This window comes from Lithobates pipiens, unplaced genomic scaffold (assembly GCF_037356315.1).
Source record: "Lithobates pipiens isolate NorthernLeopardFrog02 unplaced genomic scaffold, aLitPip1_a1.2 Scaffold_18, whole genome shotgun sequence".
Lineage (NCBI taxonomy): Eukaryota > Metazoa > Chordata > Amphibia > Anura > Ranidae > Lithobates > Lithobates pipiens.
The window spans coordinates 204,172,395-204,184,785 of NW_027507758.1; the positions used below are offsets into that span (position 1 = coordinate 204,172,395).

The following is a 12,391-nucleotide window of genomic DNA, read 5'->3' on the forward strand; positions in this document are numbered from 1 at the left end:
AAACAGGCGGTATGGAAGTGATATAATAAAAAGTGATCCCAGATTTTCAGAGGAGCATCATTCCTGCTAGCTTAAAAAGCAGTTTAGATTTGTACAGAATTAGGGGTCAGGATTAAAAGTAACATACAGACATACATACACACACTCATATAAACCATACAAAAAAACACAGTCACTTCCAGTGCGAAGGGGCCTTCTGAAGTAGAGGGCAACAGGGAAAATGGTAAAATGGTATCCCAAGACTGGATGGATGCTGCCTTCCTCAAATTGGGTAATCTATGGAAACTACAAGAAAAACAAAATGAAAGGCGTGCACACCTAGTGCATTACCAATGATAATTTATTGGTGAAAAAATATCATAAAAGTGGGTACTCACAAAGTGCAACCCTCAATAAGCCATAAAAACAGTGTATGGACATGTGCGGGACCATAACATGGCAGCGCTGACCCCCTTCCTCAGAGATAGGTCATTAGAGACTTAAAACAGGCGGTGTGGAGGTGATATAACACTACTTGTCAAATGCCTCTGAAAAGTGATCATAGCTTTTCAGAGGAGCAGCAGTCCTTGTGATATTGTAAATGAGCCCTAAAAAAGCAGTTTGGATTCGTACAGGAATAGGGGTCAGGATTAAAAGTCACATACACACATACGTACATACACATACATAAACTTGTGTGTGTGTATATATATATATATATATATATATATATATATATATATATATATAGTTAGTCAGGTTTAAAAAAGACACAAGTCCATCTAGTTCAACCACAAATTATTTTTTTTATAATAATCCCATATACCTAATTCTATACCCACAGTTGATCCAGAGTAGGAATGAGCTCAGGCGCGTTCGCATAGAACACGTGCTGAGCCCGCCAGGAAGTCGGCGCAGCGCTGCGCTAATCACAGGCAGTGAGACATTGCCCGATCTCTGTAGGCAAACATTGGGACAATGTCTCCCTGCCTGTGATTAGTGCAGCGCTGCGCCGACTTCCTGGCGGGCTCAGCAAGTGTTCAATGAGAACACGCCTGAGCTCATCCCTAATCCAGAGGAAGGCAAAAAAAAAACAGCAGAGCATGGATCAACTGCTCTGCTCTGCCCACACCTATTCTGCTGGGTGAACTGTTTGTTTAGTCCTGAAATGTAGGGGGAGGCAGGGTAGGTCAAGACTCAGGAAGAAGCTTCCCCCATCCAGGGCTCTTGACTTTACTGTCAGTTCCTACTCTGCCAACATACAGTTCAGATCTCCACCAGTCTCAGCCCTGTATACTATACAGGACTGAGACTGGCAGAACTCCATACTGTATGTTGGCAGAGTAGGAGCCAACAGTAACATGTAGAGCCTTCCTCAACTAGGATACCATTGCTCCTCTGACTAACTCAGACGGCACTCAAGTTGAGAAAGGATGGTGTAGAATTAGGGTTGCCACTTTTTCTTTAAGTCTAACCCAAACACTTTAACGACACAGTCATTTTTTCGTTTTTTAGTATAGACTATAGGACTGTAATTTGTAGCAGACTTTAAGCACCTTTGGGCACTCCAAAGAGAACATTAATGCGTGTATAGTGTCCCCTCAGCCTCCTATCAGGCCCTGTTCCAAGCCACATCCCTGTATGAATAATGTCGGACAGTCTGGGTTTTGAATCATGTGTCCGGATTTCAGTCAAAACCCAGACTGTCCGGGTGAATCCCGAACAGGTGGCAACCCTATGTAGAATAAACTAGGGAGTGGGTCTGAGTAGTTCAGTAAAAACACTCAGCCCACAAAAATAGACTGGAGTACATTACTGGCATGGTAATGGGTATTTTCTCTATTTATAGGGTCTTATTATGTACTGCATATGTTTTGCTTTTGACCTGACATACACAATAAAGAAAAAGCAAAAGTTATACTGCACCACATTGACTAGTAAAGTTGTCTGACTCTCACAGTGCTTTTCAGTACACACGTCTAGAAACCTGTGTGTAAAAACCTAACTATTTAACATTATCTCAAACTCCACCTACTTCTAACATTTGCAAATATTTTCCTTCAGCAGTAACACTGAATTGAGTAAACATGACAGTAAGGGCCCTTTCGCATGTTCCATCCAAGGCATTTCTATGAGCAAACAGATGTAAATGTATGTTCCTCCATTTACATTGAGGTTGTATTCAAACACAATAGACAGCTGACAGTGAGGTAAACCGCAGCGGTTTCCTCTCTGGCAGCTGCCATTCTGACTGTGGTAGGGGCCGCTATGGTGAGCGATTCAGCGCATCACTTAGCTCCCCCTTTTTTTTTTCACTGTAAAGCACATGCTTAGATTCAAAGTATCGTGGAGTGGATCTGTAGCACGTGCTGCGATACAATGCAGCAAGTCTGCATTTGATTGCAACTCCAGGCTGCACTGCATTGTAAATGGAACACACAGAAAACAATTGTTTTCTGTGTGTCCTTTAGGTGACAGGAGTTTTACAATGCAGTAAAACGCCTGTCACAGCATGTGTGAATTCATCCTTAGGCAGGACTAACCCTGGGTGGGTGCACAGGGTGCACTGCTCCCCGGCACCGTGAGCTGAGGCAGAGGTGATGCGGTCCTAGGATGTGTGCTGTCTATCATAAGGGTTGATCCAGGAGGCAGGACTTTGTCTGATGGCGGGGCGCCCAGTGATTCAAATAAAAGTTGTGTCACAGCACGGACGACCTCTGTGTGATGATCAGGCACAGGTCAGGCTGCATTGCTTGGGCACCATGGTCCAAGTCTAACATAAGTTCAACTCGAACATCGGGTGTTCGTTTGTTCTAAAATGAACTGCAAGATCGCAGTGCATTGCTGTATGATGATTGGCCAAAGCATGCACCTAACCTGCATGCTTTGGCCAATCACAGAGCGCTCAACTGAGGGAGCCATAATTGGCAAAAGGCAGAGTGCCTTTGGCTCAGGGGGAATAAGTCCACGCCCCCACACTATATAAGCCTGCTTACATAGCGCCGGTGTATACGGTGTGGACAGAGATAGATTGAGTTAGATTAGGCAGGTTAGTTAGTGGCAGTGTATTTTTATATATATATATATATATATATATATATATATAGTACAGGATGCCAAGGTTGGGTCCTGGACGGGTGCTATGTGGCGCCTATATTCGGGATGTGGTCCCTTTAAGGGAATCATGGTAGGCCTCAGGGGGTCACCCAAAATGGGTGACAAATTCCGGGGGTAATTTCGGGAGAAGACTGACTCGCGGTCCTCTCTATATTTTAAGAGAGATAGTTGGGAGGCTCTGAAGTGACATTTGGGTGGGAAAGAGCCTCCCTCCCTGACCACAGGGATTTGGCCCACAGGGGCTTAACGGCCTCCAGGAAGACAGACAGCCTATAAGACAGGAAGCAGTAGAGAGGTGGTGGTGAGGAGAAGGAGATGAACACCTGTCTGAGGAGCTGTCTGGCTGTGTTGTTGTATTTGCTGTTTTGGAGGCTGCAAAAAGATCTCTGCAAGGACTCTAAGGCCGCGTACACACGCGGGGACTGTTCGCTCAACTTTGTCCGCTGAACAGTGTTTCAGCGGACAGTCCGCTCGTGTGTGGGCTTCAGCGGACAGTTTCAGCGGACAGTTTGACGAACAAAGTTTTTCGGAAATTCCGAAAAACTGTCCGCTGAAACTTGGTTTGAGCGGACAGTCCGCCCGTGTGTGGGCCAGTCCGCTGTACTTTCGAAATGAGCGGACTGTTCCCGCCCGGAGAAAAGTCTGCTCATTTCGAGCGCGTCTCCAGGTAGGCGGGGCCCGCGACGGAGACGTGGCGGGCTCCGCCGCCTGGAATGGACTTAAAGGGGAACCCCAACGCCGAAAAAAATCGGCGTGGGGGTCCCCCCAAAGTCCACAACAGACCCTTGTCCGAGCACGCTACCCGGCCGGCCAGGAAAGGGGGGCGAGCGAGCGCGCCCCCCCCTCCTGAGCCGTACCAGGCCGCGTGCCCTCAACATGGGGGGTGCCTTGGGGAAGGGGGGGCCGCGCGGCCCCCCCACCCCAAAGCACCTTGTCCCCATGTTGATGAGGACAAGGGCCTCTTCCCGACAACCCTGGCCGTTGGTTGTCGGGGTCTGCGGGCGGGGGGCTTATCGGAATCCGGGAGCCCCTTTTAATAAGGGGGCCCCCGGATACCGGCCCCCCACCCTATGTGAATGAGTATGGGGTACAATGTACCCCTACCCATTCACCTGTAAAATAAAAGTACCCAAAAAAAAAACACAACACACGAGATAAAATATTTTATTGCACAGCTCCGGGGGTCTTCCGTCTTCGGGGGTCTTCTCGCCGGACTCCTCCGCTATCTTCTTGTAGCTCTTTTGCTAGCGGAGGAGTCCGGCTTTCTTTCTCCCCGCGGCCGGCCTCTTCTCCCGACTTCGGGGGTCTTGTCCCCCTCTTCGGTTCTTCTGCCGGGCCACCGCGCCTTCTTATAGCTCTTTTGCAGGCGGTGGCCCGGTCTTCTGTCGCCGCTGTCGCCGTCGCCTTCCGTTCTTCTTCTTCTTCTTCTCCTCCAGGAGATGTTGACACGTCGCTCTCTCCGGCCGGAATGCCAGAGCCGCGCTGCGCGGCCACTTATATAGTGACAATGGGGCGGTGTCACATGGTATATGTCACATGGGTTGGTCACATGGGTTGATGTCACATGGGGACTATGACATCGTAAGGGGGCGGGGTCACCATGTGACCAACCCATGTGACATATACCATGTGACACCGCCCCATTGTCACTATATAAGTGGCCGCGCAGCGCGGCTCTGGCATTCCGGCCGGAGAGAGCGACGTGTCAACATCTCCTGGAGAAGAAGAAGAAGAAGAAGAACGGAAGGCGACGGCGACAGCGGCGACAGAAGACCGGGCCACCGCCTGCAAAAGAGCGAGAAGAAGGCGCGGTGGCCCGGCAGAAGAACCGAAGAGGGGGACAAGACCCCCGAAGTCGGGAGAAGAGGCCGGCGGCGGGGAGGAAGAAAGCCGGACTCCTCCGCTAGCAAAAGAGCTACAAGAAGATAGCGGAGGAGTCCGGCGAGAAGACCTCCAAAGACGGAAGACCCCCGGAGCTGTGCAATAAAATATTTTATCTCGTGTGTTGTGTTTTTTTTTGGGTACTTTTATTTTACAGGTGAATGGGTAGGGGTACATTGTACCCCATACTCATTCACATAGGGTGGGGGGCCGGTATCCGGGGGCCCCCTTATTAAAGGGGGCTCCCGGATTCCGATAAGCCCCCCGCCCGCAGACCCCGACAACCAACGGCCAGGGTTGTCGGGAAGAGGCCCTTGTCCTCATCAACATGGGGACAAGGTGCTTTGGGGTGGGGGGGCCGCGCGGCCCCCCCTTCCCCAAGGCACCCCCCATGTTGAGGGCATGCGGCCTGGTACGGCTCAGGAGGGGGGGCGCGCTCGCTCGCCCCCCTTTCCTGGCCGGCCGGGTAGCGTGCTCGGACAAGGGTCTGTTGTGGACTTTGGGGGGACCCCCACGCCGATTTTTTTCGGCGTTGGGGTTCCCCTTTAAGTCCATTCCAGGCGGCGGAGCCCGCAACGTCTCCGTCGCGGGCCCCGCCTACCTTAACACGCGCTCGAAATGAGTGGACTGTTCCCTCGTGTGTGGGCGAGTCCGTTCATTTCAAAAGTTGCGCGGACCTAGTACGACGAACTTAGTTTGCCGTATTTGTCCGCTCAAAAAGTGCCGTGTGTGGGCAAGTTCGTTCATTCAAAAGTTTGAGCGGACTGTTTGACAAACTTAGTTTCGGCAGACAGTCCGCCCGTGTGTACGCCGCCTAAAGAAACTTTTTGGTGAAGACCTGTCTACAGAACTGTAGGTGCTTTTCTTTTCGTATTATTTGTGCTGAAGATAAGCAGACTTTAATTTACGTTTTCTTATATGCTGAAGAAAAGCTTTATTTTTGATTTAATTATAAATAAATATATTTTGGTTTCACCTTATAACGGTTTATGCACTTAATCCCGCGGAGCTAGTATCCCCAAACTTCACAATATATATATAATGTCTATTGCTGGATATGGGCTGTCTCTTGCTGGATATGTCCTGGAAATTTTGGCCGTACGCAGAGCACACAGCCAAATCTCCCGTTTCCCATAATATTTCCGTCTTAATCATATAAAACTCTAGCTTACCTTCCAACACACTCATCCCAATGAACAGACATGACCATCCTTCTTATGTTCTCAGTTCCATCAGCCTGACTGCCCCCGGGGGCCCAGACCCTTAGGCTTTTTATTCATTTGACACAAAAGAATGACAAACAGGAAGTGATTGCCCACAACAGGCAAGCACTTCCTCAGTACAGAAAATGACATCACAGGAAATGACATACATTAAAGGGGAGGGCACTCACAAGAGGAAGTGTACACACCCTTTTTTAGTCAGCATGGAGCCCAGACAATAGTGTTTCAAAGTAAACAGTATCTAGTAAGCTCATTCTACTGGTTCTTACAGGCCATTGCTACTGGTGCTGTCAATATATGGTACGAGTATATTAATAAGGCAGCTACCAATGTCCTCTTATTAAAGCATATATGTATCCAAAAGGGATAACGTAGCCACACAGAAATAAAATAATATGTTTATCTCATTATGGCATCAGTCTGGACAACAAACTCTTTTGAAAAATTGGGTGCTACCAGGACAGGGTGTTGGCACAATGCCGACTTGAGCTCCAAAAAAGCCTTCTCAGCGTTTGCATTCCACTCTACCATGACCGATTTCCGACACTTAGTCAGATCAGTCAATGGAGCCGCCAACATGGCAAAGTTGGGTACAAACCTCCTGTAGTATCCCACCATGCCCAGGAATGCATGTACCTGCTTTTTTGTGAGGGGGCAGGGCCAATTCTTTCTAGCCTCTACCTTGTTGACCTGAGGTTTCACTACCCCTCTACCCATGATTTAGCCCAGGTATTTCACCTCCTCCATTCCCAAAGCACATTTTTCAGAGTTTATTGTAAACCCCTCCTTCCAAAGAGTCCAACACTGCCTGGACTTTGGGCAAGTGTGATTCCCCGTCTCTGCTAAAAATGACTGTCATCCAAGTACAAGGAGACATATTTCCGGTGAGGTTGTAAAATCCTATCCATTGTTCTCTGAAAGATGGCTGGAGCAGTTTGCAATCCAAAAAGGCATTCTTTTTTACTGAAAACTCCCCTCTGGGGTAGTAAAAGCAGTTTTCTCTCTAGCAGCCTTAGTCAATGGGATTGGCCAAATACCCCTTGGTAAGGTCTAATGTAGTGATATACCTGGCTGGACATAGTCTCTCAATAAGCTCATCTACCCGGGGCATGGGTTAGGCATCAAACTGTGAAATTTCATTACGTTTCTGGAAATCATTGCAGAATAGCAGAGTCCCGTTGGGCTTCGGTACCAACACAGTCGAGCTTGACCACTCACTCTGCGATTCCTCAATACTCTCAAGGTCTAACATCTTCTTCACTTCCTCTGAAACTACCTTCCTTTGAGCCTCTGAGATGTGATAGGGCCAAACAAAAACTTTGACTTATGGTTCCGTGATAATATCGTACACTAGTGAGCCCTGGCAAGTCTGAAATGTTTTCTTTATTTCTCTGCAAGAACTCCTTTGCCTGCTGACTTTGGATTTTAGACAGGGTATTTGCTACTTGGACACTCTCCACCCTAACCAGAGGCTCAAGTTTTGCACTAGCCAGGGAGGTCACTGGTTCCCTTTCTGTCCAGGACTTTAACAAGTTTACATGATATATCTGATATGGTTTCCTCTTGCCTGGCTGGTGGACTCTATAATTTACCTCTCCCACTTTTTCTACAACTTCAAAAATGCCTTGCTATCTGGCTAAGAATTTACTTTCCACAGTGGGAATCAACACTGCTACTCGATCCCCCACTTGGAAGTTCCTTATTTTAGCAGCCCTATTTGATCGTTGAGCCTCCTGGGCTTTTTGCAAATGTTCCTTGACTAGTGGCATCACAGTTCGGGTCCTCTCCTGCATTTGGCAGACATATTCAATGGAGGAGCTAATTAAACAGCTGTCCCTAACTTTTATGCAAGCGCAGACTCGCCATGAGGAAGCTAATCAGCGCTTAGGCAACCCAGCTGGAGGTACAATAAACGCATCACAAAGAGGCATCACTCTTATACTGAATAGGTTCGCTTTCCCATTCCTCTTTAACAAAGTCCAGCAGTCCGCGAGGTCTCCGCCCATATACCAATTCAAAGGTTGAAAACCCAGTGGAGGCCTGGGACACTTTCCGGATTGAAAACAGGAGAGCTGGTAACAGGCAGTCCCAGTCTTTCCCATCCCTTTGTACCACTCTCTTGAGGATAGACTTAAAGCGGAGTTCCACAGAAAAGTGAAACTTCCGCTCATTTGATTCCTCCCCCCCTCCGATGCCACAATTAGCACCTTTCAGGGGGGATAGGGGTGCAGATACCGGTCTAATACAGGTATCTTCACCCACTTCCGGGAATACACTCCTGCGGCAGTCATGCCCCTTCCCACACCCCCCTGCTGTCTCCTAGGAAACACACAGGTCCCAGGAGATAGCGGCGACCACTTACAACGTGCAGTGCGACTCATGCATGCGCACTAGGGAAGCGGAAAGTGAAGCCGCAACGCTTCACTTCCTGATTCCTTCAATGAGAATGGCAGCGGCAACAGCCGAGAGGCTGCAGACATCTCTGGACCCTGGGACAGTTAAGAACCTATTTATTAAAAGTCAGCAGCTGCAGTATTTGTAGCTGCTAGCTTTTAATATATATATATATATATATATATTTTTTTAGGTGGACTCCCTCTTTAAGGGGCTTATTAAAATGTTCTACCAACCCATCTGTTTGGGGATGGTAGACCGATGTGCACAGCTGTTTAATCTGGAACAGCTTGCCTACATCAGCCATTAACCTTCGACATAAAAAGTGTGCCCTGGTCCGTGAGTATTTCCTTGGGAAAACCAGTCCGTGTAAACAACTGGAATAATTCCCGGGCAATAGCCTTAGAGGAGGTATTCCGCAGGGGTATCGCTTCTGGATATTGGGTGGCATAGTCGAGGACCACCAGTATGTAAGTGTGACCTCGAGCCGACTTTACCAAGGAATCCACTATATCCATGGCTATCCTCTCGAATGGGACCTCAATTATGGGCAGAGGGACCAAAGGGCTCCGAAAGTGGGTCACCTGAGCGGTCAGTTGACAGGTGGGACAAGAGGTACAGTATCTCCTTACCTCTGCTTTCAGACCTGGCCAGTAAAAGAGGTCGGTGATCTGTGCCTCCGTCTTTTCAACTCCCAGGTGTCCCCCTAAAACATCGTCATGGGCCAGGTCCAGGAGCTTGTGTCTATACTGTTGGGGTACCAATAATTGTTCTACCACATTTTCTCTCACTTTGCTAATGCAATAAAGCAATTCATTACATGTTGCAAAGTGTGGCTACTGCTCATTCACACCTGGATCTTGGGGAACCCCATTTACTACTACAACCTTTTCCCGTGCGTGGGCCAAAGTGGGGTCCTGCATCTGGGCATTACCAAATGCCCCCTAGGGAACACCTAAATCCGTCAGGGCAGGGGCCACTTCCTCTTCCTCTAGCATTACCTGAAGTCGGGAAGGTTCCACTCCCCCCCCCCCCTCAGTGTTCAGGTAGGTATGTGAACCACACATTTTGTCATCCTTAACAGTATCAGCACTATTTTCATCACCATTAACCAAATAACTAGCATTTTCATCAACCGGATCCACATTAACCACTTTCAGACCGGACCAATTTGCTGGTCAAAGACCAGACCACTTTTTGCGATTCGGCACTGCGTCGCTTTAACTGACAATTGCGCGGTCGTGCGACGTGGCTCCCAAACAAAATTGACGTCCTTTTTTTCCCACAAATAGAGCTTTCTTTTGGTGGTATTTGATCACCCCTGCGGTTTTTATTTTTTGCGCTATAAACAAAAATAGAGCGACAATTTTGAAAAAAACGCAATATTTTTTACTTTTTGTTATAATAAATATCCCCCAAAAATATATAAAAAAACATTTTTTTCCCTCAGTTTAGGCCAATACGTATTCTTCTACATATTTTTGGTAAAAAAAAATCGCAATAAGCGATTATTGATTGGTTTGCGCAAAAGTTATAGCGTTTACAAAATAGGGATAGTTTTATAGCATTTTTATTAATAATTTTTTATTATTTTTTTTTTTTACTAGTAATGGCGGCGATCAGCGATTTTTATTGTGACTGCGACATTGTGGGGGACCCATCGGACATTTTTGACACATTTTTGGGACCATTGTCATTTCTACAGTAATCACTGCTATATAAATGCAGTGATTCCTGTGTAAATGACACTGGCAGTGAAGGGGTTAACCAGTGGGTGGCAGTGTAGGGGTTAAGTGTTCCTAGGGGTGTGTTACTAACTGTGGGGGGGTTGGGCCTTCATTTAGTGAACACTGATCTCTGCTCCAATCACATGGAGCAGAGATCAGCGTCACTAGTTGCTAGGCAGAATGGAGAAATGCTGTTTACTCGGTATTTCCTCCATTCGGCCGCTCCATGAGACGATCGCGGGGATGCCCGCGGCGATCGAGTCCGCGGGTCCCGCGACCGGACTCACGGGAGTCCCGACCAGCGCGGGAGTGCGCCGCCGGCAGCGCACTCCCGATGGCAGGGCGGCATTGAATATTGGAGGTACCTGTACGCCAATATGCCTGCCCGTGCCATTCTGTCGACGTACATCGTCGTGCGCTGGTCGGGAAAGGGTTAAGAACATTTGGCATTTTATGGTTATTCCCCACAACAGCAGGGACAGAGACACTAGTTTCTCCCCAGCCTCTGGACCGTTTAGGTAGTTCTCACAGTGTCCCCACAGTTTTGCAAATAACGGACAGTCTCGTCCTATGATAACATCATGTATCAAGTTCTTTACCACCAGTGCCACAGTGCCTCAGTATTCTTGAGTACCAGTGCCACATGCTGTGAAGATGGACACCAATATGAGGGGGTACTCTAGTGTCCCTGTGAATGCATACAACCCGTAAAGTTTTGCTTACCGGACCGATCTTTCCAATTACTCTAGAATGCTTCCGGAGTCAAACAAATGCCGGGCAGGGAAGTGGTTTACTTGGACTTCACACTCAAATTTCCCCTCTCCAAGGTCAAGATGTGTTGTACATGCTTGATGGGCATAAAAAGACCCCCTCTGAAGAACCCCACATTCCATGGGCTCCTCTTGTAATGGGCAGTGGGCCCGGGTATGGCCTCAGGAATGACATTGCAAACATTGTACATCCCCTCCTCTCCGAACAGGAACAGATCGCTGAGAAGGTACTGGAAGTGACTCTTGACCTTCTGGAGTGTTGGTTCCAGGGCTCCAGGGGACGTCCTTTTCGAAGGGCGGAAATCGATCGAAAAGGCCCGTGGCAGACTGGGCCTTTGGCGCTTGGTAGGGCCAAGCAGATCCTCCAAAACTGTATATCGTTCCACCGTCTCGACAAGGAGGTTCACTGTTTTGGGGTCTCCATGGCTGACCCACCGTTGAAGGTTGTCTGGCACTGACCGAAGGCATCAGTCCAGCACGACCTGCTCCACGATTTGGGGGCCAGACAACACTTCGGGCTGCAGACTTTTTTTACCAGTCGCACTAGGTCATGCATTTGAGACCATGGTGGCCGATCCAGACGATACTTCCATTGGTGCACTCGTTGGGCCTGAATAGCTGTAGTCACCTCCAAACGAGCCAGTATTTCTGCCTTTAGTTTTTTATAATTTTTAGCATCAACCGGTGGTCGGTTGAAGTAGGCTTTTTGAGGATATCCAGTGAGGAAAGGAGCAATTACGCCGGCCCACTGGTCCTGGGGTCACCCTTCTCTCTGCCATCCTCTCAAATGTAGCAAGAAATGCCTCTACATCATCACTCAGGGACAGCTTCTGCAGAAAATGGCTTGCCCGCACAGTCACCTGGTTGCCAGGGGCAACAGCCACTTGTTCACGGCCCTGAGAAAGCTGCTACACTGCTTCTTTTAAGGCAGTCACCTGAGCCTGCATAACCCCTTGCTGGGTTGCTTGCTGGGCTGCCATCTGGGCCACCAACAGGCGAGTATCTTCTTGCTACAGAGCCAGCGCCTCTTTGTGATGCGTTTATTGTGCCTCCAGCTAGGTTGCCTAAGCGCTGATTAGCTTCCTCATTGTGAGTCTGCGCTTGCATATAAGCTAGGGACAGCTGTTTAATTAGCTCCTCCATTGCTTCAGCTTTCAGGGTTTGGGCAACTTTGACCTAGGACATAAATCCACTGTACTGTCCCTTTAAATTTCAGTTTAATGTGGGATTCCCGAAAATTATTATTATAATTTTTTTTTAAAGTCAGCAGCTACAAATACTGCAGCTTCTGACTTTTAAA

General features: G+C 48.2%; 1 protein-coding gene across 1 annotated transcript in view; it reads left to right on the forward strand.

Annotated features, from left to right (window-relative positions):
- The window catches only part of CAPN9 (calpain 9), a 1,247,204-nt gene that overhangs the window by 1,229,701 nt on the left and 5,112 nt on the right, over window positions 1-12,391 (forward strand). The window lies entirely within an intron of this gene.